At 40.8% G+C, this 27,562-nt stretch overlaps 1 protein-coding gene across 4 annotated transcripts in view; it reads left to right on the top strand.

Moving 5' to 3' along the window:
- Positions 1–27,562, top strand: part of hth (Meis homeobox homothorax) — a 446,666-nt gene that overhangs the window by 156,448 nt on the left and 262,656 nt on the right. The window lies entirely within an intron of this gene.

Below are 27,562 nucleotides of genomic sequence, written 5' to 3'. Positions count from 1 at the left end.
AATTACTTTGATTAAGGTATTCATTTATCTTCCCTTCGAAACAAATCAATTTTGGAGACGAAAAAACGGCAGGAATTAAGTTTAACACCTAATATTTACGTTATACATCTCCGTATGATACAACCAAAGATGGGATCGGACTCAAGAAAGTAACAAGTCTGTTGTAATCTATAAATTGATATATAATTGACGAACAACTATGTTAGATATATTTTTGTACTTGTGGAATTGATGCAGAATATTTTAGTTAATCGTTAAAGAGAAAAAAATGGAACAATCTCGAAATCTAGCGTAGAATATTTGCGTAATGAATTTGTCGCTTAATTTATGTTAAATTTATTAAGAATTAAATTTGAATACTGAAGATGATCTGATGACAGATCGAAACGTCTATATATCTCGATATGTATTAAATATAAATAAATTTAAATTTCGCTGCTGTTATCTAGCGTTCGTGGAACAAGCTTTTTAAACCAAATGTTTGTTATACGTATCATAATTTATTTTTTAATGACAAACAACATGCAATTGTCTTTTTCTAAATACCTAATTCAGTATTGGATGTAAAAGTCACGTTGGGTTAAATATACGTGCGCGTAGGTGACGGCTTATACAAAATTTTTGGATCGATCGGACTTAAAGTAGGTTTCCCGCGCGTGAGGCAATGAAACATGTCCAGGCACGACTCGCGCGGGTGACGACGGCTAGGCGGGCTAATGACAATATCACGCGACGAACAACGAGTTGATGACAATCAAGACGCGCGTCTAGTTGGGACCCCACGGACCGCTTCTACACGCCCTTCAAATTTTATGAACACGGACGCGAGCGTCTATACCATCAAACTCGCGGCGAAGCCACCGTCGAGCCTAATGAGCAGTTTGTCGCATTGGCGTAGTCAACGAGAATTTATTATTGTACAACAATAATAAATTATTATGCGTTATTCCTTTAAGCAAATAACGTTTTTTTCCAAAGCTACACTGGCGCAATACATGTAAGATTACACTTTTTTAGTCCCACTGTATTTATACGAATATTTCGTTACAGAAAGACACTTTATTACTTGTTGTTTTACTGCGATATGAAGAAAAATGTATTTCTCTATATTTGCTACGATTTATTTGATCGTTAGCGGATATAATAAAACGAGAATGTTTGTTGATAGTACCGAAGGAAACTGGAAAAGTTCGGTAGTAACGAACGAACCGCGCCAATGGTTAAAACGCGACCGGGTTCAGTCAGTCACCGGAGGGTATACAAGTTCACGACATCATCCCATAAAGATTCATTAAGGTCCGCCGTTCTCTATATTCGTTCTGTCGTGCCAACATTATAGTGCCGCGTAGCGTGCCAGTTCGGCCGGGCATGCACGCACATACATACGTATGTACGCGGGCGAGAAACAAAACGGTTGATCAATAACAATCATAAGTGCGAGCTACGCCAAACGACGGACGACTGGGCGAGAAGATGATGAAGATGAAACCGATGATGACTGATAATCAGTAAGAGAGGAGGAAATAATGAATGGTAGCTTCTGAAATGGTGCCGCGTAACGTTCAAGTTAAGAAACAATCTTGTTGCATCTTCGTTGTTGCTATAATATTCGACGATGCAAATGGAGGGCAATGGCTATTTCGTGACGAGATACGAATCTGCTGTGCGAGATTTGTCGCGGAAAAATGTTGACGAGGGTCTTGCGCGCGAGTTTCTTTCAGCACGTGCCTACCGTCCTTTTAATTTCGTCAAGCACTTACAATTAGTCGTACAAGTTCATGACTCTTGCTTTGTAAGGTGAATGGCCTAATAATATCGTTTATCTGTATCATATATCCATAATTGGCATAAATGGCTCAAATTAATGTTTTTAGAAAATAATATTCGCGAGGTTTGGAATTGTGTGTGTGTGTATGATTGTAAGTACAATCATTAAATTGCTATTGTTCTCATGTCTTACGAGATATAATAAATGAAGGATAAAATCCTCCTGCTATTTTCAACTTACAAAATAACTTGTGGCCAATTCTTATCCCCATCATGGTAATGATATCGTCTCATAGGAATTTTGCTTGTCGGTGATATTTAAATGAATATTTCTAACTGTTTAATTAAAACAAAAAATATATAAAGAGCATATTTAGAAGCATATAAGGAAACCAATTGGGTGGAAGAAAAACGAATAATATATGTTACCTAACATGTTATACATCTTCCTAGCTGAGAAGTTCTAAAGATAAAATTTTTCTCGCTTTCTCGTATACTCGTACGTATAGCACATATCCGACAATGTTAAGTCATCTTCAGATTTAATATCCACGAATTGAACGTGCGTGTATCGCGCGCACGGGCTACTGTTAGTTCGTGACCAGATATCAATCTCCGCGGGCGAGATCTGTCGTGAGAGCGCGTAGAACCCGAGAGTTTCGCACGTGGCCACTATGGAAAGCGCAACCGTTGACGCACGCGAGATCGCGAGAGAGGAAAAAAAATTGATAGCTCTCCTGCGCAGCGACAGGAACATGATAATCCGCAATTGGCGCTTTCACCGAGCGACGATAGCGCGTTTGGAGAACGTCCGTAAAGATACATTCTCCGCCTCTCTCGTCGTTCGGTTTTTCTTATATAAGCATGATCCGATAGCTATTCTGATCGACGCAGTTGACGTCTCGGGAAATGCAAATTATTCTTTTATTCATAAAACGGGAGAACGTGCGAATGTGATGAACGTGAATATACATGTGTCATTTAATAACACGTAATCGATTAAAGGTGTTAAAAGGACTTAATTAGATACATATTAGATTTGCGGAAATACCATCGAGTTTAGACGAGTCACACCTGTCAACATAAATTACAGTCATATGATAAGATTGTATTTATAATTATTGATTAGTTGAATTATTATGTCAAATGAGATTAGATTATTAAATCTTGTGCATATACGACACAATATTTTTGTTCTCGATATATAAGTACGCATGATTCATGAAAATCATGATTCGCAAAAATCGAAAGAACTAACGATGCATTGCTATCCATTATGTCGCGTATCTCTCGTATCTCTTAATCGCAACGCTATTGCGATGTACGTGTATGTCATTAACGCGAAAGCACGTCCGCGGGCTTCGAGAAGCGAGGAAACGATACGAGTGTCGAATACATTAACAACAACGAGTAATCGCCGCCTCGCGTCGCATAAATGCGTTCCGAAATTTCGAAATATCGTTAAATGACAATAAATTGATTTATCTTCGATAATCAAGATAGTGTTACTCTTTCTTTTCTGTCAATTTTTAAATAAATTTAATGATAACTAAATTAAAACAAAATTGAATCATGAAGGACCTGATGATGATGTACTTAGGTCCAGTTTCATAACTCACGGTTAACTCTTAACCGAAGTTCAATTTGTTTATCATCTCTTTCCAATTCTAGAATTGGAAAGAGACAATAAATAAATTGAACATCGCGGTTAAGAATCAACCGTAAGTTGTGGAACTGGGCCTTAGTATTGTGAAATTCACGTCGCAACTAATTGTATTATCAAATGTGATGATAAAGGGCTGCAACCTTAAAGTATTAGATAAAAATGTCAATGGTGCTCATCCGTGTACATCTCGCGACAATATGGATTATTTAGGTTACTTAATCCTCTTTAGAAGTTTCATCCCTTCGTAAATAGTGAATATTGACGCATGTAGATTTTCTTACACTCGCATACAACGTGAGTTACTCGCGTTGGCTGCATGGTTACTTAATGTCGAGATGCTATCGACACATCCGGGGTTGTCATCGTACGGTATTTGCTTGGTTCGTTTTCCTTTCTTTCAGTCTATTCGCGGTTCTTTTCGTCCCTTTCTTCACACTGTGGGTCTTCATTAACGTGCCAGCTTGTTTGCTGCGAGATATCATCATGAACATTTTTTTTTTGGACGCCTCCCACTTCGCCACGATGACTGACAACGACATCATCGCGCATTGGCGGATCTAATTTGTATTCCATCATTCGTTAAATAATAATCTCACGATGATTCTCGGTGCTATAGCTCTCAAGTAAACGTTTCTCTAAACTCTTCAGCGATATTATTCGGGAAATTATCGGCGTTAATAGTCATTACTTTGACAATAGCCGATAAAATTTCTGAAACACTCATATTCTTTTGAAAAAATTGCTCGGCAAAGGTTACGAGCTCGGCTTTAAACCGTGCATGGTGTCGTAGAGAGTATCGTATAGGAGAGATACAAACTGGTACATCACATTTATTCTAGATCAATGGACATAGATACAATAAAATCAGAATGCGCGAGCGATACATTTGACATTCGTTTTTTAAATGTTCACCGCTACACGACATTTATGTCGTCTCATCCATCGTCCAGTGACACTTTCATGAAAGCTTCGATGGAGACGTCACGTGTGTCAGTCCGGAATGTTTTCCAGGACGGGCTGGAAACGCGCACATCGCCGATACGTGGGAAGAGCACGGCTCGGGGCATTAACATATCGTGTTGCAATCGCTCGCGGATATAAACACGTTCCTCCCCGCAGTGGTTATAAAAGATTCTATCTCAGCTTGGCTGACCGATTGCGATACACGGCCTCGAGGAACTATGCGCCGTGTGTGTTATGAACGAGGTAAATATACCAGCATATACGGCGACAGTGCAGCTCTCGTAAAATTTATCTCGCGTGTGATACCCCCAACTTTTGTTTTTTCACCAACCTACGAACATTAATTCCCTTGCTGACCAAATATACCTCCTCGACATTATCGTTACCTTCTTTTTCAAAAGGAGCGACAATGTTTCGTATTACCTTGCGTTGATGCTCATCTATAATTTCTTTTTTTTTTTTAGTTTTTGCATTAATCGTATCATGCTTGACGATCATAAACATATAGTACATAGTACGATCGATTAAACTTGGGTATTTCATACAGATGACGATAGTTATTTTAAATCATCTGCTATCTAATCTGCACTTTTATGAATATATTTTCAAAAGCATTTAGAGACACGTTGATAACATATGTTTGAATATTATGTGATATGAAATTAGAGTTTTGTTACTTGCCTTAAAAATTGAATAAAAATGAATATAATTGAAACTATGAGATTCGACGCTTACTCTCTCAATAAGAATATTGGAGAAAGAGAGCCAATTTTTATTTAATTACATTATGAGATATCCAAATTGGTTTTAGGAGTCTTTCGTTAAGTTAACAGAACATCACCGATTAACATCTCTTCTCGAACACGATTTACCATCTCTGAAACGATCTCATGTTGATATCGATCATTCTATCTTTGAAATACGTATTATTGCTCTAGCGACAAGCAAACAGAGAGAATCTTCCGCTCTTTTTTTTTCGTATTCGGACACTTTCCAGCAGATTGGGTCTTTCGATTTGGCTGGAACGGGTCCTGTCAACCAACGACTGTCCCTTCGTAACAACCTTCGACATTCGACTTTGTGTACCTTTCGAGAGATCCTTAATCGACGGTTCATCGACTTAGTCGTTTCATCGTCGACTTCTTCTGTCTTGGCTTTTTCTCGCCTCTCGATTGTTCTCTCCTTTTCTTATGCGCGGAATGGAAGAGTATAGTAATGCGTGAGAAAAGGAAAAAGCGTTAGATATCCCTCGTTTTCTGACAACTATCGAGAGTGTGTCGGTCGAAGAAGAAAGAGGCAAAGTGACGATGGGGACTGGCAATAAGGGGAAGAAAAAGGGTAAGCGTTAAAGCATGTACGGGGATCAAAGATCACGAGGAATTCTTGGAAATCGGCTTATATGGAGGAGAAGATGCGAGAGAAAGGGGTATCGAAGGAAGGAGATAGTAATGAGGTTGATTCTCTGTTTTCTGTGTTTTCAGCGAGCGGCAGAGAGAGTATCGGTCGGTTATCGGGCCGGAGCTTTTTTTCTCGTTTTGCCCCCTTCTACGTAGAACTTTACATCTCTCTCTCTCTCTCTCTCTCTCTCTCTCTCTCTCTCTCTCTCTCTCTCTCTCTTTCTTGAAGCATAAAAAGGTCTTCATGAATTTCTGTGTTTTCTTTTTTTCTTTATTCTGAGAACGTTTTGATCATCCTACATAAAACGTCATCAAATACGAGACAAGAGTCTTCCCATTGTCCGATAAGAAACTTTTGTTTGCTTCTGATTTTATGTAAATAAAAATCGATTCTTTCTAATCAAGATTTTTCTTGAATTATAAGACTTAGTTTGGATTCTCTGATAAAGAAAAAAAGGTTCTTCCTAGTGTATATCCCATACATTACATTAGAAATAAATTGCTATAATTTATTTCTTAAATTCAATGGAAATAATTTGACGAAAATACCAATTATTACATTCTTACATTTCGCGGTAACAAATCATACACTGAACGATTTAACAGCCTGTTACGAATTGGGAACGTTCGAGACCCAAAGCAACTGCAGAAATTGGCGTAATACGCCTTATTATTATCGAAACCGCCACGACGAGAGGTTCTCAACTTGTGCGCGCGAGTGATCGATAGCGCGCAGATGGCACCAGGAAGCGATTAAATTATGAAATGTGTATATTTGCAACGACGTTGCTCGCGCTTACAACGACACGTCGTGTACAAAGTTTATGAGACGTAGCCGAGCAGGGGAGAAACCGGGGTCGGACATCGCGATACCAAAGTTAATTGGCATGTTAATGAATAATAAACTCGTGTCACTCGCGCGTGGGGTATCGATAGCTCTCGGGACGGTTTGTAACTGCGGACGTGACAGCGCGGCTGGTACTCTCTCATTAATATTATTGTTTACTATGTCTCTAATCTCTAATTTTTGTAAACCGCGCTCAACCACATTTTTATCGAATGGTGACTTGTCAGAGTTCATTGATTTGAGTGACGGCGCGCTGAACATTATATTCGTTATCTTCATTCTCGGTTAATTCTTGGTAGTAGTGCTCTGGTCTGGCTGATCGAAGAAAAAATTTTCTTATCTGTCTCATCCGATAGGCGAAACCTACGTCAGTCAGCCACAACTGCAACGCCGTAAATTGGAAACGAGACGTTTACCATCTGGTCGATTAATTCTTTGAGTCACGGATAACGATAAAGCCACAGATAGTAATATCTATAATAGAGAGAAATTTTACTGTTTGAAAGACAGTTTCTCGTTCCAATATTAGCTAAAATTTTTAGGTTTAAACCCCCCTCCGCCCCCTCCCTCCCCAGACAGGATAACTTTATTAACTTTTTACATCTGTGTATCTCGAGTGTACAGGGAGTTTCATTTTTTGTATCATTTTCCTGTGTACTGCTAACGTATGTAAATAATCGTCTAGCAGTAATCAACAAAAAACAAATAAGCGAGCGCAATATTATTTATTGGCCGTTTGCCAAAAGCAAATTTCAGGATATTTACCTCTCTACCTCATTTCATCGGCATCCTAATAAACGTCGGTATATTCCGGGTGATTTAAAAATAGTCATAAATTCAATCCTCTCACATTTTCTCTTTATCTTTTGCGTGTGCGAATGCTACACGCGGTCCGCAGAAAAATCAATTAAGCGGCTTATGTGAAATATCGGCGCAATTACGCACGATTGCCAAATCTAGTCGGGCTATCGATGGCTGCATTATCAAATGCTCCCGTTTGCCCGTATAGATTTCAGCTGCAATTCTCTCCCGCGCACCGTCAGCTTTTCATCGCGAGCGTGCGCATTTTTATTACGCGATGCGGAGGCATATTACTGCGCTCGGTGGAGCGTGCACGAGAAAAGGGAATCGCACGCGAGAGATCCTTTTCCGCTGAGGCGAACCAGGAGGGCGAGCGATTGCAAAACCGGTGATCGATAACGGATTTCACGATCGATAGATACCTGCTTTGGTATATTGTTGCATAAGCACGGTCCTAGAGAAATTCGCATGGAAAATGTTATACGCATGGATCGTTATGAATTTTCTTGACAAGGATTTAACGATAGAGAGATTTTGATATATGTGTATATGAATTCGAAAAATTAGCAAAAGTTAACTCAAAACTGATATATGACAAGGATTAGGATATTAAAATTTATTACATGTTTATTATTCTATTTATCAAAATGTCATTCTAAGTTTGTGTAATCGACTGACCAATGAAATTACGTTTCGTGATGTTCGTGATGACAATGCAACGATAAACAATTTCACCAGAATCTCGTTTTATCGCAAAAGTCCACGTTACTTGTAGGGACATTCCGATTCTTTCGCGAAGCCATTCGTCAACTGTTATCAGGCTGTCGGAAATCTTATAACTCTAACACGACATTAATTACGCTTTGTAACGTTCGAGATATGTGTATGTATACTTTTGGTCGAGCGTGAGGCTTATCTTTTCTCACGATGCAGTCATACGCTGTAGTTCGCCGGTACCAGTTTATCGGAAACACCTCCTTTTTTTGCTGTTCCTCCGGAACCCCCGGGGTGTTGACGAGAGTCGATCGTAAATTTTCTGCTGGTAGAGCTGATGCATGCTTTCTTTTTTTTTCATCTTTTTTTTTCATTAATGTCTCATCATTCTATTTCATCTTTATGTATTACATCATGTAATGTTCAAACATTACATATTGAAAGCTAACGGCAGAATTCATTAATATGCAATTAATATGAAAAAATAATAAATAGGTAAATATCTTATTTAAAACGATTGTGCGCTTGTTTTCTTCAATGTCAGATCAAGTATGGAATTTTTATTTACATATTTTTTATGTACAATATTTATAAAGAGAATGGGGAAAGAGAGAAAGAGTGAGAGAGAGAGAGAGAGAGAGAGAGAGAGAGAGAGAGAAATTTAACTATTTGTCCAACGTTTTAATAGACTGCATGGTAAAAATAAATCAATAAACCAATCTTTGTATACGACTTTTGTTAGAGAGTAGTTTAATTAAATGTTACATTTTTTATATTGCGTTTGTTTATTTATGCGCTCGTCAAAAAACGTTTTTCTTATCAAGATCGTTGCGTGCCTCGGAAATAATGATCGGAGAACGTTGTCTGGGAAAGTAACGAATCAGAAAAAGCCATTTATATGACAAAAATACGACTCGTCGAAAGTGTTATAATGAATAATGCCAGTAGTGCGCCTATCATTCTCGGAGAGTCAGTTTCTCGCTGTTACCGATACTGTATCGGCAAAAGAGGAGTGATTGTGGCAACAGTAGAGGGAAGGTTATAGCTGGTTCATTGCATGCAGTAAACTTTCTTTGGTCGCAACGCATGCTTATCACGCAAGATTACATATGGTAAATAATCATTATTTATTTACCATATGTATTTACCACATATGATACACAAACACACACACGGCACTCTTGTTTATCTGGAGGCGCTTAAAAAGCGAGAGAGACGCTAGGACTGACGGGATCAACTTTGATTGCGCGTATTGCATATTTATTTATTTTTTTACTCTGTTCAGGTAATCTCTGAAAGAAAGCATTTCATCATTTAATAATTTATTGTCAATTAGACATAGGTCTAATTATTGTGCGAATGAAAATTGATTTGGAATTAATGGGAGAGAGACGCAATACTATATATATATATATCACAACCACGATTTGATATACATATATAACCTACATATTGTGGTTGAGCACCTCTGTCCGACAGCTGTTGGGAGCACGTAAGATAACCCAAACCAACCGAGTTGTCCCTAGTAGTCGGCTCGCGTGCGTATTGACGTAGTTTGTATTTTTTAAGTCTCTCGTCATGCCCAAATGGCTCGGCTACGCCGCCACGCCGAAGCTTCTTTGATTGTCTTCTGGGAAGCACCGAGATTCTTTCCTTCCTGTCAGCCGGTTAGTAGATCAGCCACGAATTACCACGAAGTCTGCCACGAAAGCCAATCAACGTCGATGCACTCCTGAAAAGATACTTTCGCTCACGTTCTTCGAACATTCTTTATTGTGCGCGCAGTACGAAAGAAAGCTGTTCTGGTAAATTAATGCCCATGCGACTGATGCGACTATCCCGAGTCATTATTCAGTGTTGCAGCATTTCCGCAAATTTCATAGAAATATCCGTTCTTCCCCAAACAAGTAGAGACGAAAAAGGAATACTGTTGTAACATTCGTCAAGCACGCGAAACGGAGTTAGTGACAATAATCATTAGTTTTAATAAAAAGAAAACGTTGAAAAGCACGCAACCCTACGAATACGTTCATAATTTACATCTTCAGTAAATGTCCCATGTCAAGAAATAATAAATAGTCGTATAACATAGTTACTTGGATACTATCGGTGGTTCTAAACGCATTGTATAGCGATATGGCCCGTAAAAACTTAACGAGTGTCGAAATCTGAAAGCCGAAGATTAACATATTACTCAGTCGCGAACAAAGGTACTATTTTTACTTTTAGATCATTTACAGACCGCTCGATTATTCGCTCCCTTCTTTTGATAATTGCAGGCACGCGCGTATCGCGATTTATGCAACGAGAATTGAATCGTGAGAGCGACTTTGTATCCCGATTTCGTCATTCTCGAGCCACGCTCAGCTTGTCTTATTTCGTCTCGCTTTTCCTATTCACGACGACGCTCGTAAATCGTTTTGGTCTCTCGAGGGGGAATCTCAGGGGGTGACGCCTCGTCAAAACGTATTCTTTTCGACTTTATGCTCGCGATGGTAGTAAAATCTTATCCTTACGAGACACTCTTCCGCGCCGAGGACTAACGGGCACGACTCCCGTCGTTTGGTGCCCAAAGACCAGGCGGGGAAGAATATGTTCCTCTTGGACGATAACATCGCGTGGTACCGTATGGCGCGTAAAACGCCGTTCTCGTGTCATTTAAGACCGTAATACGCTTTGGCGCGGAGAAGCGCAGTTACTTGGTGACGACGCGATGTCCCGATGAGGAATTCGGCCAGGGTCGCTACTTCGTCCCGATTACTGCTCTTTGAGAACGCAAGACCCCTGCATTATTCGCATGATCTGAGAGCGAACTTTTTACTGTTCAACAACGCGCTAATAAGTAGTTTATACGTGAAACACTTAGGCAATCGAAATTGGATAGGGTAACTCCGGTATATACGCCGCGCTGGGATTTACGTCGCGGAAGTCAGAAAAAGTAGAAGGAGTGGGGGTAATTTTCTCGTACTACTCTGTTACATGCCTTTATGTTATTGTGGAAATGTCCACTAAGGCACCAGTTTCACAACTCATGGTTAACTCTTAACCGAGGCTCAACTTGTTTCTCATCTTTTTCCAATTCTAAAATTGGAAAGAGACAATGAATAAATTGAACTTCGGTTATGAGTTAACCGTCAGTTGTGGAACTGGGCCTAAGGAGGCCTGACTCGAAGCTTTGTGGTCGGCCGGAGCATTTCGTCCTGGTCCCACACCACTAGACTCATCAGTAAGGCGATGTAGTGTGGGACTTGCCTTAGACGCCTGGAATGAATCCAGAATGATATTCTATTTAAAGGGAATTCGCGCGGCGCGGTGCTTACGCGAACCGAGTGAGTCCCGTGGACCTCTAGTGGCGAGTCGCCACATTACATTAGTATTGAGTTATAATTTCAGCTTCTTACTGTTAATATTAATGAAATTATTGTGAGTTGAATCGATTTGTCACTGTGTGTGTAACAAGTAGCATCATCATAAATTATAATCTACATAAAATGATTACTGTAAGGCGTGTAAAAGACCTAATGATTATTTCGTGATATATGTGTGTAGAGGAATAGTAAAGCATGTTGTATAGAGCAAAATACAAGTGCTTTGCTTTCGTATTCTTTGTTTAGTTTGTTGAAACCCTTGCATTTTTGCCATATATCTCACCCATTATCTATATATAGCAAAAATGCAAGATTTCAAAAAGTTTATTTTTTAATACGAAAACTAAATATTTTGGATTTCTAATATTTTTTTCGTAGTAGACAGTACAAAGTTTTTACTGATATAGTTCGTTTATTTTAAACATAGTAAATAATACTTAATAAATTAAGTTTTTGATAGGTGGGGCGTATATACCGGAGTTACCCTACATCTCGATACATCGTGAAAAACGTCAAAACGCCTTGGCAATCTGTTTCATCATATCCAAGCACGAATTTTGTATCACCGCAATGGGATACAAAGCTAAAAAAAGCCTTTTGGCTATAAATATAATTTTGTTTTAGTAGAGCGCTTGAGAATCTCGTTTTTCGCAAAAGATTCACCTCTCATCGCTCGAATTTTTTGTAGTGGCCACCTTTTTTTGCTGATTTCTTTTTTCTCTTTCCCTCTCGCCTGATTTCCGACGACGGCGCTTTCCTATCTGTACTTCCATCTTCTCTTTGCATTCCTTGGGGTATTACACACCCCAGCGTGCACCACGTATCTTCCTTCTCGCCTACGCGAGGCGCCGACTCGTTGCTGCTTCCTCGGCAGTCCTACGGCTTTCCACGTCGCGAGGATGGGCGAGCGAACTCGTTCAAATCCCGATGCGACGCCAAGAACAGCGCAAACCCATTACGGATTCATCGTGCGCCATTAGCTAATTCTTCCCTTGCTCCTAACATCTTCCTTTCCGAGCACCCTTTTACCGTCCATCGCGCGAGCGCGAACGATCGTCTTCAGCTCTCTTGTTCCCCTCTTCTTCCTCATCCTATTTCGTGCTTTCCCACCGGACCCTTCAGCCAGCTTTCAGACTCTTGTAGACCCTTTCTAGCTACTCGGCTTCGCATTTTGCGTAAATGTTCTTATCGCACACTAAATGAGGATCTCCGACTTCCAATTTGAGAGATCTAAATTTGGAAAAAATTTTTGGAATTATTTTGACGATAATAGGAAAACATTTATGGATCATTCAAGTTCAGGGTTTTTTTTGTAATCGCGAAACGACCTCTAGCACTTAGTCAGATGAGAATAGTTTGCGTTTTGAAAAGATCCCGAATATACTCCGAATATGATACGATCGAGAATATGCTCGATTTTCCGGGAAGCATGTCATAGTGTCGGTTGAAATATATGTGATGATCGACGAGAGAGAGAAAGAGATAACGAACGAGAAGATCGGTGAGGATAGCAGGCGGTGAAAGCATGAGGAAGACACGAGTGGAGAAGAGTGGAGGACAATCCCGTGCGCGTACTATGGAACGAAAATGCAGTCACCCGGAATAAACGAGGAGACCCGAAGTTGTTGGTCGAAGTTCAGCCAGAGGGGTTGGGAATGAGTTTGCGTCGTGGCGGTGATGAAACTTTGCCGTGACGAGAAAGAGGGGTTGTCACGCCGTTCGCCTCTAAAGCCACCCTATCCACCCGCGTGGAGCGTAGTAACACACCCCCCTTTTCGTCGTTTCAGCCATTGTTCCTTTACGCACGGCATTCTGGCTTTAAATGCGCGGCTTTGGTATTCTTGTGTCCTCCCTTCATAGGCGACGAAAGAAGCGCTTTCCAACCACTTGTGCGATTACCTTTGTTTTGACGTCGGATTAAGAATTCCGAAATGACATTTCGCTTGTGTAAATAATTTTTCCCTTTTCTTCTCTCTGATATAAATTCCCTACAGCAATAAATTATTTTACTGACATATATCAGAAGTAAAGTAGGTTAATTATGTGACTCGATTTTCTAAAGGAGATACTTATAAAATTACATGAGTGATAAGGTTTAGAATTGTCCGTTGAATAATAAATGAAATGTGCAGATTAGAAAGACGATTAGAGAGACGTATTTCGGCTGAGGCTTCTAACGAGAAGAAGCGACGTGATGCGACGTAGGTCGCATCGCGCGGAGGTCGCCGCTCGAACGGGTTTACAGCGGACCACACATCGCGGCCACGAGGATAAAAGACACATCATCCTGCGGCCCGTCGCGGATATAAAGACGAGCGTGACATATTTTTGCGATGCCTGAACGATGCGAGCCGAGCGCGCGTATGAGCGCGGGATACGCGCTCTACGAGCCTCTAAATATAGAGCGTGACTCACGACGCGACGCGTAGGAGGAGAGAGAGAAGGGAAGAGACGTGCAAAAATACAACGAGAGAGTGTCGTCTCTGTGCGGAACTTGTGCACTACGACGCTTCCATACTTTCTTTGCGTTCGCGTGTGCGTGCGTCCACTTTCATGCACATTCATATAAACATCTGATTTAACCGCGCAGCCTCTTATCCGCGACATTTCGCGCAATCGACCAACTCTTGTCTAGATCGTATCTCCGTGCGGATGTATTCAACACTATAGCATGTTAATGCCGTTACTAAAAAAGGGCATCGTATTACTGTTGTAGAAATAATTGCATCTCCGTTTTTCTCAAAACAAAAAATACCCGATCAATCTCAGTTTTGATCTCCGTGTCTCGGGTATAATGCAAAAGAATAAGTAAAATAAAAACAAGGTTTCCATTAAATTCTTGAATCGATTGAATTCCTTTGCGAACAGACAAAATAAAATGAAAATAGAGAACGAGGCAGAGAGAAGAAGGTCCGCGAACAACGAGAAGAAGGCGATTTTTTTTTCGCCTCTACCACTGCCGAACAGACTTCATTCTTAGTTTACAAGCGTGTGGTCTACAAAGAGGTTGCCACGTTGTTAAAATAACCGCAGAGACCCGCGACTCACGAAGGCGTACACTCGTTCATGGCACAAGTGTGTGCGTGCGTGATTTCACTGGATGCACGAGCGGAGGCTCTTACGTACGCATATGCACGCATGAGCGTTTTATGTTGTGTAGGTGTACATCGGAACGAAGGAAAGCTACGACGGGCAAGGCTTCGAAGATGCATCTTTACTTTGTGACAACGCCGGAGTGGCGGTCAACCTTCCTTATCGCCGAAGAAGGCATTTCCTTGTGTTGTAAAATTCCGAGCGCTAAAACACGCGCAAATCGTCACTTGCAACCCCAGTCGATTACGCCGTAAGCGAGAACATTGTTAATTTTTCCGATGCATTCCACAATAATTCAAAGCTCGGCAAAACGGATATCTAACATATCTAAGATAGACGAATAAGATCGGGAGAAGTAACCGTACATACTATATGGTAATGAAAATATTATTAATAGATATATTCCTTTTTGGGAGCAGAGGACACATGTAGCACTTTGCGGAAGTGTTGTAGGTTTTTTTATCTCTCGTCGAGTGATTACTTGGCCGAAACGAGAACCACTGTGACCACTGCCGTCACCACGGCTCGGCGTGGCGGCGGTAGAGCGGTAACGTAAGAAACTTTTCGAAAACCACAAAGTATGGCTGTAAAGGAGGGCCGCGTGCGCACACGTCACGCGTTTTACGGAGGAGTCGAGGAACAGAGTGAATAAGACGCTCCTCGGATTCTCACGAGATCGTGCGGGAGGAGGACAAAGATAATAGGAAACCTCCGCAACGTTCCTCCGCAACCCGAACCTCGGCAACGTGGTCGCAAGCGGACTGACATTTTTTTGTCGGTGGTCTCTCGTCGACTTTGCCGTCCTCGACGTGACTTTTATTGCTTGTACGACGTAAACGTGGTCCCGTCAAGAGTACAGGAAGGAACGTGGCTTTATCTCGTTAAGGTCCTGCAGTTAAATTCGAATGGCTTAACTTAACGAGTCGATATATTATTTAGACTACCGTTTTACTAAAAGAGAAGAGAAATATCGCTATATCGTTTTATAATAACAACGGAACATGTTGGAGATATCAATACGAAGAATTTGGAGCAATGCAATGGTACAATACGTGAGTTGGAACGAATTTCAAACGAGCAATTTAATATTTTTCCAGAGCGCTCTTAATTTATTTTGGTACCGAGGACGGCATAGGTCGCACGCAGGGTACCGAGCGTGACATGAATGAAGAAAACGCTCAATCGATTATTCATTACAACATAGCGCTACCGCGAACAAAGAGGTAGCGCTATGAGGAGGCCATGCGAAAAGAAATGCCCCTAGATTCGATAATAATGAAACTTACTGACGTGTATGATTGAAAACGCAGGACGTCGGCGAAATAACTGTTAGAATAGGGAAAAATGACAAGCGCCGCAACGAAGGGAGTGTTGACGTTATACTACAGACACATCATTATGCCTGATTACATCACACGGCTAGTGTTTTCCATTTTTCTAGTGGACCTGCCGTTGCCCCGTAATAAAATATAATTATGCCCGATAGCCATGTATTTAACAAGCCGTTATTATTTCTTCATCGTGTCGACGAAACTGACTGCTAACTCGAATACCCACGTCAGCACCGTAAAATTACGTTTGCTGGAAGAATCGTGGTGTACGAAATGCGAATTATTTTTTCTGAACAAAAGTTTTTTTATGAACAATTATTTGGATGTTGTCCTTTGACTTATGTCGTTCGAACTTATGATTAAGATATTGATAAGCTGAAATCGTGGCAATATCACGAACAAATCTGAATTGAGTAGAAATATGTATCGAAATGTATTTATACCGATTACATGTATTGTGCGATAATTTATTTATTCGACGTACCATTGAGAGAGAGGGAGGGGGGAGGGGGAGGGAGAGGAGAGGACCAAAAACCTTATATCTGTTATTGTTCGTTTCTTCAAATTGTATCTCAAAATCGAATTGATAAATCAACCAATCACTAAAAATTTTTTTGCAAATCGTAAACTATATGATTATTATCTCACTGATAAAATTATGGATTTTAATCTGCATGAAATTGTTAATAAAGGCGACTATGGTAATGGAACAACATATTGAATTCGAAATGTCGTGTTATATAAAGATGATTTAATCGATTCTAAAATCCAGAAGTATAAAATGGAGAATGGCGTAGGAGACAAACACTTGTGTAATTTGAATAGAAAACGCATTTTGTAAAATAATTTGTTTCTATTTTTAGATGTTATTTATATAACGTGTAGTCTTCTGCAGTTGGTATGTTTAAAATTATTTGAAATATTTTATTTGCTATTTGATAAAACTATCTGGATCCAAAAATGGATACATGAAAGAAAAACAGAAATATGACTTGATAAATATGAGATGTAGTAATTAATTAAAAGTTTTAAGAATCCTCATATCTTGTTTTTTGGTTTATGTAACTCTATCTCTGAACGATTATATTTCAAATAAGCTTTATTCTTTTTACGCAATTGATGTGAACATCGGTTATCCGCTACATATTTGGAAAGAAGAATAGAAAACATTGAGTGCGAGAAAAAGAAATCCCTGGCACCTGTACGTTAACAATAAGTTTGCTATTATTTGATAGAAGCTTTAGCATCAGCCGAGGCCGAAATAAAAGTTGGAATCCCCGCATCCGGATGACTCTTGACGGATCCCTGCAACGGCGATCCGTCACATGCAGATACTATTCTATGCTTAGCCCTACGTTGTCCCTTATGCACAGTACATGTGGATCTCGATACAATGAGGGGGAAAGAACCACCCAGTCGGTTCTGACTCTGCCGCTGCCACGCATCGCCGCTCGCTTTAGAACGAGGACCTGCTCCTTCCTTTCTGCTTTCCTTTCCCCCCTTCGTTGTCCCCTCCTTTTTTATATTCCCTCCTCCATGTCCTTTTTTTTTCTTCGAACGGTGGTGAATGGTTCCAGTCGGGTGGATTTCGGGGGAGACGTGTCGTTGCGACAGAATTCGAAAGGGGATGACGGCGATTCTGCCGGCCGTCTGCAACACGTTGCATTGTGTCACTTCTTCATTCATTCCTGATTTTGCGGCCGACTTGCGTAGCGAATTTACGAAAACCGTGACCCCCTCCCCTACATCCAGACCGCGTATTTTCCTTCTTTTCCCTCGCTTAGATCACGCGTTCTTCGTCGCTCTTTCGTATTTGCTGTCTTTATTGCGCAGCCCTATCGTCGTTTCAAGAGAACGTTTGTCCATCTGTAAAAATCTCACGTGATAATTTACATGACACGCTATCATGCAAGCTTGTTCTTCGCCGCCCTTTAATGACACGTCTGTTAACGTCATTGACGATGTAACTGTGGGAGAGACATGCAAGATTGTCGTTAAATTTTGCCCGCATTCTGTCTTTCGCATCAATATCACATGCGTGCTTGTGACACTGTCACTTTAAACTTGATAACAATTTCCTATTTGATCGACAGAACACTTCATTAAAGAATTACGAAACGATATAATTTTGCTTTTAATTAAGAAATTTGTTTGGAGATTTTCACCGAGATAATGATGTTAATTATAAGTAGATAATTAAAACGATGTAGTTTTCGCTGTATGGAAGATCTTTGATATACGCATTGATTAGTTTGACCATTTGGCTTAATGAGGAAATTTTATATCTAGGAAAAAGTTCTTGCAAATATTCTAGTATTTGTTGTACCATGTAATTGAACGATGCGCGAGTGATCTTTTCTGATTCAGTCTGCCCTGAGAAAACAAACTGTGAATCTGGTTCGGGTTCACTGTCAAGTGCGGGAGAGACCCCCTTGATCCTGAAGGGGACAACGCGGGGTCATAGCAGTCTGTGATTGGATCTATTGAGGGTTTTCAAGTGCGTTGACGATCCTGCTTCTCTTCCGATCGTGGGAGAGTACCGGAAAGTCTTGGATACTCAGGTACTTCTCAAAGTTGTCGCACTGAGTAGAGCATGGTGTAAATATCAGCGGAAAAGTTCGAGCGAATGTACTAAAAAATATAAATTAAATATTTATAGACTATTAAAAAATAACAGTTATAAAAGAATTTCTAGAAATGTCATTCATCTTATTTTCAATTTCTTTCAGTTGTATTTATTACTTAATACAATATATTACTGTTTTATTGTGTTGAGTACTTTTTATCTTCGAAATATGAGAAAAGATATGCATATGTGTACTTCAGCTGTTTTAAAATATTATTTGATTAGATTTCTTATAGATTTCATTAAGTTAAAAAATTAAGTTAATTTACTTGAACTCGGTTTGCGATGTTACTGATACAGATCTTGGATATGATACCGCATTATAATTTGGGCTATCTCTTTGAGAATCATATAAACGCATGCTACGAATAAATTTATTTTACATTTATTATTAAGCGTTTTTCATGCGGGATGGGATAACTTTCGTGTAGAACTCTCTTTTAATTGTGTTGCTTTACTGCCATACTCGAACCGATTGAGAAGACCTGGCGTATTGGGAATCGAGTATTAAGATCAACTTTAATGATATTACAAGTATTATATCAACGTAATTTGAAGATTCTCTGATCGAAAATTTCAAGCTGTGAAATACTATTTTCTTTCTTCATATCTATGCTTCTAATGCCGATTACATTCAAGACATTTTACACCTTTAAGAGAACGCGCAATCCTCTCGACATTGCTTCCCAGCCTCATACTTTAACGATAAGAATGAAACGCTAGGCGTACAATGAAGGTGTCGTTGCAGGAAATTATACAGCACTTATAAGAGTTTCTCTCTCTTTTCCTCTCTCTCTCTCTCTCTCTCTCTCTCTCTCTCTAACCGCGAGCAATTGTCTCTTAGACTGGTATTGTCTTCTCCTGAAGTCATCTCTTACCCCTCGTCTTCTCTCTATCTGTCTCTCCCATTCTTTCTCTCTTCCTCTTCTCGGAGCCTAACGAACCGCTTGTCTGACACCGCGCCGTACAATGAGAGATCTAATCGCGGGTGAAGTACTTAATATCTTAAGGTCGGACGAGACCGACGTTAGGGTTGCCGGGTGTACGAAGACGACGCCGGGCGCTTGCTGCAAAGAGACTCCACGGATACGAAGATGGAAGTGGAACGGTGTACGATGGGTGGGCGCGAGTTCGAGAGTCAGAGAGGGTTGAGCGGCTGGCTCCTCGGTTACTGGGTTGAATCCCCGTGTCACGATATCTGATGAAGAGGACGCCTCCGGGTGACAGCCACTCGCCCGCAGGACTTTGGGATAGACGTGAAGTTGCAGGTGTTAGATACTTCCTCGAGATATAGCCGACGTACCTTGTGACCTTGATTCGCAAGACTACGTTATATCGAAAATGAAAGCCACCAATTCGAAACTGATAGTCTATCTATCAGGAAAATCGTGAAATTTATCACAGCACAGAGAAGGAACATCCCTGATCCTCCAAACACTTTATAGAAATGAGAAAGTTTAATTGAGATTATAATAAATCATGAAAAAACGAAATATGATAATAATTTTTTAATTTTTCTCCTACTTGAAAACTAAATTATTTAATTATTATTAGTTTTAAGCATTAGAAGCAGAATATTTTATCAGATATATTTTTCGCGCATGTACTTTTACGTTTTATTCTTTTCGTCGGAAATTTGGTCAGTTGAACGGAATAGCGTCGCGTTTTCTCAAAAGCAGATGCGTCATTCGTGGAAGAAGCGAGAGAAGGACGGAAGGAGGCGGAGGAGGAGGAGGAGGGGGAGGTGAATCGTCTCTTTGAAAGGAGTATATACGCGTGGACAGAGGAAATCGGATGGGGAGAGAGAGATGGGACGAAAGAGCAGTTTCGTCGAGTTCGTCCGCAGCGTACACCTGCCGCTTCGCAAATGAACCCTTTGTTTCTACTCGCCGAGTCATTAGGTGTGCAGCCGAGGGCAGCCGCGGTTTTAACTAGTTGGCTAACCGAAAGTAATAAAAAGTAAAATAGCGAGAGTAAAACAAACCATGTACGATGTACGGCACCGGTAACGACGGTCCCGCGGCGCTCTGTACTGGTATAATCGAAATTACCCCCTCGGGCCCACGTGAATGGTTGCTCCTAGAACGTCCTCTTAATTTGACTATACAGCTGACATTGCACTATTAAATACTGCGTGAATTTGCCGTCAATCGCCATCAGATTTCGATGAAATTCGAAAGTTTATGCAGATACTGAGAAAAGAGACTGTTATAAATTCTACTAAATCAATTTAAAATAAATTTACTTTTAAAAGAAAGATATAATGATCACGTATAAAGTAAAAATAATTTCTTTTTAGCGATTAGAAGAATTAGTAAAATAGTTGAGATTGTTAAAATAGAGAGAATCAGTTTTTAATGTCAAATAATGTTGAGAATTACTTATTTGTGCCAGTGTTATTTCTATACTTGTCGTACATTGTTCACCGTTCAGCACTACTACCATCGCATCACTGTTAGCGAATCCGAAAGCCTCTTTCGACTCTCTGAGCGGAAAATTCGAGCGGCTTTTCCCACCCTCATCATTCGTTATCGCCCCTGGCCCGGTGGAGGAGGCATTTCCTGTAAGAAGCGACGCGAGGTCGTTTCAGCGAAATAACCGTTTGTACTCCGACTCGTGTGCCTAATACCATAACCATAACGATACGCCACGGCAAGAGCTACGATGCGAGAAACAGGGGAATGAGAAGAGACAGAACTCATGATAGAGTGGATTCGAGAGAAACCACATCGGAAGGGTGGCATTCGGTCTCGCTTATGCAAAGTTTTTCGTCAGTTTTCGGTTGTTCTCCTTTCCTCGCTTCTACGGACATGTCTCTCATCCCTCGGTTCACCCTTCGTCTCGTGTCATGGAGCGACGTACGATTTGCAATTCAACACAGTTCGCGCGCGTATGAAAAGCGCAGGAAGAGTCTTGCAGCTTGTCTATACGATGCGTACGCAGAAACGTTTCTCTGACGGAGTTATGTGTTAGCACAAGAGAGACGCCACATAATGAATAATAATCGCATATAGTGTCGCATCCTGAACGCTGGCGAAGAGTCTGCGTCAGTCTTGCCGCCGCCCCCTTTGCGAGACGGTCGTCGCGACGCTCCCATTGTGCGTTGGATCCATCGGTGCCCTCTTCGCAATTTCTTCTCCTTCTTTTTGATCTCCTGCCCCGCTTTTATTACCTTCTTTTTTAATATGCTCCCGACGTGGAGACTCCTACCGCGATGGTATGAAATTGAAGCTTAAATATTCTATGGAGTGTCGCGAGACTATACGACCTGCTTTTTGATACAGTTATATGAAACGTCGTTATGAGGATGAACAGCGACTTTATATTGCTTTCTTGCGACGAAATCTTCCCCCATAGCTCGACGCAATCTTCAACTTATCAACTCCGGAAATGGCGAATCGTTCTTACTTGTATTAAATTATAATGAAGATATTTCATGATTAGAACCGATATACGAGATTTTAATCAGTATTCCTTTTTCCCAAAGATAATTATGTGACAAGAATATGTAAGCCAAATGTATGCTTATAAATTGGATTTTTTAAATTACAATTATTTAAAAAATCGCATCGACCAAAATGGATAGACACCCTGATAGACTCCCTTTTCATTCAATGACTTTGTTTACATGAGTTTCGGCATCAAGTAATTTTTTTATTTCCGATGTCGCAAAGAGAGTTCCTCTTTTTCTCGTTCTGCCATTTGTTTTTATCAGCGATTCCCGTGGGACGTTAACAGCCACCTGCCGAGGACGCTGCGGCCACGGTTTTCTTTCCTGTGCGCTTTCTGCTCTTTCCTGCTTTTCTTCCTTCTGCATCCAGTATCTGGAAGACACTATATGCGGCTTACCCCAGTCCTCGGGGGACTGACGCCAGAACGGTGAGAGGCGCGTTCTGAAAGTCTTTTCCCATCGCGGGATGGTGGCAGGAGGGTGCGTGTGACGGCACGCGTGTTACACGCGCCCATTGAGCCCATTATGATTATATTATATACATTTCCTTGTTTCTCTTTCTTTGCGATTCACATTTATTATTTACATGTCTGTACTTCATTTTCAATCTCTACTTATATTCTTTAAATATATTTTTATCACATATGTTCCGAATGCTTCTTTCCTAATTGTAAATCAGAAAGAAAATTTATGGTATTACTGGAGAACGTATTTGCAAATAATATTTTGTACTTTAATTGTAGCTGTCGTTTTTTTCGCGGCGCTTTGATTATTCTTTTCTATGCTTCACGAAAGAGGCCTCGAGAAGACTAAGAGGGAACCAGTTCAAAAATTTTTACGACGTGTCATAATTACAGGATTCCATGCGGTGGCTTCTATCTCGCGTTTAACCACCGTTATTTTTGCGTCACTCAAATAATCCACTCAAATAATCCTCTACTATCATTTTTGCTTTGCATTAATAATTATTGAAATAATTATAGTTATTTTATGTGATTAATTATGTTAATCGTACAAATTCAAATTTCAAAGTATGTATATTTTATATTGTTACCGCAAGTAAAGTAAATCACTTATAGATGAATATATAAACAAATCAATATAAATATGCTCAACGTAGAAATTAGAAATATTTTTTGCACATACAAGGATTAAGTATTTATTAAATGTTTATTATAAGCTTATAATATTGTTTTTATTATGCATATATTACTTATTATACTTTTATATATTATTAATAGATAGAATTTTATATATTATTAATATATCTTGAACATTAATGTTTTCTGTTTTGTCCTATATATTATACATACTGAAACATAGAAATTTACGTCTTGAAAGCCTGCCGACGAATTACCGAACGGTGGTCGGTGAGCGCTGGTGGGAGTTGCCGGGAAATTAAAATCCTTCGTAAAGTCTTCTTGAAGTGATAGAGAGATCTCGTGCCACGCGAAAAAAAAGGAGAAGAATAACGGTAGGACGAATAGGTGGTAAGGGGGCCAGGGGGACTATATAGTCGGGGGTCCATTAGGAAACCCCTAGGGCAAGGGAGAAGATCGAGCTGGAAGGAAAGAGAAAAGGTTGAGCAGGGAGGACGAAAAGAGCGAGAAAGGTTGACGGGATGAGACGATGAGGAGGTGGAAGAGAGAGGAGTGCCGGTACCCTCTATCTCGAGAAGTGTCACCGATGATGAATAGTTGGCATGAACAAAAAGAATGCTAACCGCGTCCCCGCCGCTCGACGACCTAAAGCTCTCTCTCTCTCTCTCTCTCTCTCTCTCTCTCTCTCTCTCTCTCTCTCCTCCACCGCAACCTCGTTCTCCTGAAGCCTGGAGTCTCCGAGCAGCAGAACCCGAGCAGCAGAACCCGAGCAGCCAGTTCTTCCGGCTCCTAGTCGATTTTCCACGAACCAAAGAGAGAATCGAAAGGCAGGGGACCGAGCGAGGACGATACCATCTTAATTAAAAGTTGCCAATTCATTTCGCCCGTCGTTTCCACCCCGTGAACTCGGCCGCTATAGAGACAACGGGGGTACGAGCGAGTACTCAAAGCTAGATGTGGGGGAAGGAAAGGAGGCTGCTTTTCCTTTTGTCTTACTGTCGTGTCACTCTGTGAAAGCCACCAACTTGGGGAGGGGGGTGAGAAAAAAGTTGGGAGAGCCTGAGATAATAATAAGAAGTTCGTCCGAGAAGGAAATTAAGTAAAACGGCCCCGTAGGACAGTCAGGGACAACCCCTGGCGCAATGTTCCCTCCTTTAAACGCCTCTGCTTCTCTTTATTCATGTAAATGTGTAATTCTTTCACACTTTGCTTGGCTGCTATTTTAAGAAGCTCGTACGACATTTGAAATCTTCTTCTACTATAAATGTTTTACTATAAATGTTCTACTATAAATGTTGAATAAGACATTTAAAAAACAGCATAATTCTGGCAGCAAAATCACTTTGATATTTACATTTAATACGGGACAATTGATGTAATGCAAGTTTTGTAACGATTGTAACTCGACCATGGATTATTAATGATCTCTTTAGTTACGAAATGAATAGTAATGATGACTTGAGCAAGTAGTATTGCCCAATAGCCTGAAAATGCATTTCGTTAATGTGCATCGTAGTGGTGGGAACTCGTGAAGCAAGGGCGTCCTCGTAACAAAACGTACCCCTTAACGCGTTCTGAGCTGCCACCGAATGCTAATTGCTCCATTCATGAAGTTGAAGACGTAAAGCGGCTATCGGCGAAACCGCAAAGGGCGGCGGCGATTTGCCACGGTTTATGCGCCGCAAACGAACAATACTGCCGCACAGTGGCGCGTAAATAATTAAGAAATGGCCCTCCAAACCTCTCGGTCTCTCCTTTCTCTTTTTTTTGTCTACTATTTCGTTTCTACTCTCATTTTTCTTTCTTTCTCTTACTTTTCCCTTCGCCGCCCGACCGCGCAACGGCGACGAGTTTTACCTGCTCTAATTACAAATTTTTCGCCAATGCCGAGCGCGCGCGGCTGCAGGTAATTTAGTCCCCAATTTATATAAAATATCTCGCGGCTAATGAAGCAATTTGAGGCTGTCTACGGTGATAACGTATGGAGTCTGCAGGTTGCTCCGATGTAATGGAGAAGAGACGAGGTAGATGGGAGGGATGTGGGAGGGAAAGAGAAAGCGAGACGCTAGGAATAGTGGGGAGATGAAGAGAAAGAGAGAGAGAGAGAGAAAGAGAGAGTTTACTTACAGAGGTACTCCATTACCGCGGGTGGCATTAACTTTCCCGTTGTGCCGTATTTCCTTCGCTAGAAGGAAATCTGAAGTCTATTCGCAGTCATCCGATCTCCATTACTAGAAAAGTCGCATTTGAGCTCCTTCAGCCGTGCGTATTACACGGTACGTTCGAAACGCTTAACTATTTAAAAAATGTAATCAGCTTAATAAACAAATAAATGTCTTTTCAATCGGGCTCGTTCCTATATGGATACGATCCGATTTGCACAACTAATTTTACAAAGCAGTTACATGATTGTTACTTAGCGACACAAGAATGTTTCACGGACTATCAAATTGCGAGTCCGAGAATTGTGATGGAAAATGATAATGATGAGATTCTTGCTGTGTATGAATTTTATGTTAAAGGAGGAGAGGCGGATTACCGTTATATCTAACAACGTCCAAGAGATACGTAGGTGTCTTTCAAGAGATAGGTTTAATTCATAATTCCGAAATGGTCACCGATGTAGTTTATTTAACTTCTCACATTACGCATAAATTTGTATCCACAAAATTAATGTATAGAATTTTTTATCGCAATAGATTTATTTGAGCTTTTACAGTTGTTTTAACATTTTGCATAATCATAAGCATAGAATAGTCATTTATCGGATCTTAAAAATCATATTATATATATATTTTTCCTCTCCTCATTAACAAATGATACGAGACGTAATCAAATTGCTATTCAATGAGATACGTAAGATGCGATTTGTAGAATGAGCCATCAAAATGAGATTAACGTCTCGTGTGGCCTAGCATCGCTTGTTTATACTTGGCTAAATGAAGTAGTTACATTATCGACGTAACAATGTTCGAGCAAATCATGTTCAGTACAAATAAAACGTGTGTCTGACGAGATATACCCATTGGATCGTTGTTGGTACATTATACTACAAAATAGGAAAATACTATGACATTTACGACGTTTAGGTTGGTATATAATTTGTAATTTATAATCCGCGCAATGCCCACAGAGAGGCCAATTACGAAGTCGACCAGATAATCGAATAATGCGTTCTTCGTCAGCGGTTATCGGTGGTTCTATCGCGCCAATTAAATATTCCCGTATTTACATTCGGACTGGCGAATTATAAATTCCGATTCGTTCGGAATACATAATTGCGTGGTACTTTTATTAGCGTCGCGCGATAGATAATTCCGTCATTTTGCCATCGTGAATATTTAAATTTGTGCGCTCTATGCGTATTCACATTGCGTCGTTGAATCGCAATTACGTCGCAAATACGCAAACGGCACTGATGATAGCAACATCGTTCCAGGCATTCCCTTGAAGAAAATCTTAGCCGACCGCTAAGGCGGAAGTATGCTCGCAAAAGATGAAGAGAGTGACCGTTAGGCGTGGAGAACGCAAAAACTGTTGAAAGTGTCATCATGTCGCAGAAACGTCTTATTTTATCGTAAAATCCTGTGTATTAATAAGGTAGTTGCGTGAAAGGATATGTCGAGAGTGTATCCTCTTGAGATATGATGTATTCCGTTTTGACCGCGCCGTAACTTTTGTAGCCACGTCACAGGATTAACCGAGAGAAGAGCCGATTCCATAAACCTCAAGTCGAAGATCTTCGACTGTCGTGTTCCTCAGGGTCGACGAGATATCGTGGCGTTATAGGGACATAGTACGCGGATAAGTGCGGGCACGTCAGCGCGGCTAAAGCGTCCGCTCGTAAAGCCGATCCCTGTATAATTTTCAATCGCTCTACGGATTTGACGACCTCGTCACGGTTACGCTGCCATTCGATTCACCATATCTCTCTCTCTCTCTCTCTCTCTCTCTCTCTCTCTCTCCCCCTCCCTCTTTCGTTCTCCATCCAAGAGCATTCTCGGCGAGCGCGCGCATGGCACGATCGAGAAGGGCTGCTGCCTTCCTCATTCACCTTCCTCAGTGAGCCGTTCCCTCTCGTTGTTGAACAAGAGAGAGGGAGGTTTCGAGATAAGGGCAGAATGACGAGGTCGCAACGACCGGTAAAAAGGTGATCTCTCTCGGATAATACCGAAGGAGCTCGGGACCCAAGGCGAAAAAGAGAACCTGCTCCCTCGGGCGTCAGGGAAACACCAGCAAATGCCTGCGGAGGCCGTAAAAAGACAATACCGTTCTCACACCACAAAAGAGTCTTGCCACCAAGTACCATTACCGATGGCGTATCACGATTCCTTTAGATGCACGTGCAAGGTTCGAATGTGGGCGCGTGTCTATCCTTCCTTTCTTTTCCTTGATTTCATCGTATCTACGGAATCATCCCTCTAATTGACGGGACGCT

Source organism: Trachymyrmex cornetzi, unplaced genomic scaffold (genome assembly GCF_001594075.2).
Source record: "Trachymyrmex cornetzi isolate Tcor2-1 unplaced genomic scaffold, Tcor1.1 scaffold203, whole genome shotgun sequence".
NCBI classification, from domain to species: domain Eukaryota; kingdom Metazoa; phylum Arthropoda; class Insecta; order Hymenoptera; family Formicidae; genus Trachymyrmex; species Trachymyrmex cornetzi.
The sequence above is the reverse complement of the archived record's forward strand: the minus strand, read 5'-3'. Positions and strand labels throughout refer to the sequence as shown.